The following is a 976-nucleotide window of genomic DNA, read 5'->3' on the forward strand; positions in this document are numbered from 1 at the left end:
GGGAAACATCAGCTTTCCTGCTCCTCTGATGCTGCCTGGCCTGCTGTGTTCCTCCAGCTTCACACTGTGTTATGCAACACCAAATCTGGTGTCTTAAAGGCATATACATCATTGCGTTTTAAACAGGATCTCATCTTTCTCTTCCTAATAAAGGAGAGAGCAGTTAAGTCAGGAGAAGCATCATATCATTGTGATATCATGTACAAGTGACACACTGACTTTGTCACCAATCACTTGGACACAAAGCATCATCACATTTTGTTAGAGACTGGTTAGAATATGGCAAGCAATATCTCAGGTACAACAAATTGGTGATGCTAAGATGCCAAAGCCTATAACAGCTTTCACTGTTAGAGAGGTACAATTGGTGATCTATAGCTTAAGGATAACCATTCTGCAAATGGGGGCTAAGGTGGCCTCACATCTGGTATGGGTATTGAAACAAACACACGGAATGCTGGAGAAACCCAACAGATCTGGCAACATCTGCGGAGAGAAATCAAGGTTAATGTTTCGGGTCCAGTGACCCTTCAGAAGAAGAAAACCTTTCTGTTCTGAAGAAGGATCACTGGACCTGAAACATTAACTCAGATTTCTCTTCACAGATGCTGCCAGACCTGCTGAGGTTTCCAGCAATTTCTGTTTGACTTAATGTTCTGAGAAGCTGGGTTTGAATCTTGTCAAGGCATGGTGGAATTTGAATTCAATTTAGAAAAATATTTATAATTAAGGATACACCAATGACCATGAAATAGTTGATGGGGGGAAAACCCATCTAGTTCACTAATGCCCTTTAGGGAGTGAAGTCTGCCACCCTTATCTGGTCTAGCTTAAATGTGACTTCAGACCCACAACAACATGGTTGACTCTCAATTGCCTTCTGAAATGGCCTTAAACCTATCAATTGGTACAAAGTCTCAACAAAGAAATGAAACCAGACAAAGTATCAATGTAGGCACCGGCAAAGGCAATGGCA

The sequence above is a fragment of the Rhincodon typus genome, chromosome 1, assembly GCF_021869965.1.
Source record: "Rhincodon typus isolate 14 chromosome 1, sRhiTyp1.1, whole genome shotgun sequence".
Taxonomy (NCBI): domain Eukaryota; kingdom Metazoa; phylum Chordata; class Chondrichthyes; order Orectolobiformes; family Rhincodontidae; genus Rhincodon; species Rhincodon typus.